Genomic DNA, 901 nt, shown 5'->3' on the forward strand with positions numbered 1-901 from the left:
CAATAGTATAATAGTTACCCTAAAAAGGACCCACAAAAGTATCAATGAGGCCACCATTACTATCTCTAATCACAACACCATAACCACCAAGTAATTCAGTACTAGTGCCATCCACATTAAGCTTAAAGAAATTTATGGGAGGTTTATGCCAGTAGATAACATTAGAAATGGCAGCAACACCCTCCAACTTCAAACCTAATGAATTACAAACAAAGTAATAATTTTTAAACTTCTTAACAGAAATCAAATTAATAGCCAGCATAGCTAAAACCTTATCCTTCACTTTCTGAATAACATTCTGATGGTTCATTTTCACATTATTGAAAAGGGATTGATTCCTTTCCAGCCACAGAAACCATAAAATGAGAGAAGGAATAAGGTTACGAATGCGACCTTTGCAGTTAATAAACCATGGAACTTAAGCATGGATTTAAGAGACAAATGAGAGTTAAAACAATTCAGTTGAAACAAATCATCAAAATAGACCCAAGTTCTAACATCAACAGGCCCAAATAAAAAAACATGGTGCATACTCTCCTTATGAAAATAACATTTGCATTTAAAGGCCAAGTTACACCCTTTCTTAATAAGATTATCATCCGTAGGAATAAATCTATGCAGAACTCTCCAAACAAAAATAGAAATAGTAGAAGGAATGTTTTTATGCCAAATATTATGGAAGATGTTATCTTTATTTCTTTTTTCTCTGAAGGTATGCCAAGCACTCTTTAAATGAAAACCACCATCTTTGGAAAGATCACACAACAAAGTATCTCTAGAAGCATTATTAATATGGAGGATACATTCAGGGACCTCATTGGCAAGCTTATTATAGTCCTATAAATTATTATTAAAAAAGGTATTGACCTTAATAGAAGAAGAGTTCAACATATAGTCAATA

The sequence above is a fragment of the Dendrobium catenatum genome, unplaced genomic scaffold (assembly GCF_001605985.2).
Source record: "Dendrobium catenatum unplaced genomic scaffold, ASM160598v2 fragScaff_scaffold_1570, whole genome shotgun sequence".
NCBI classification, from domain to species: Eukaryota; Viridiplantae; Streptophyta; class Magnoliopsida; order Asparagales; family Orchidaceae; genus Dendrobium; species Dendrobium catenatum.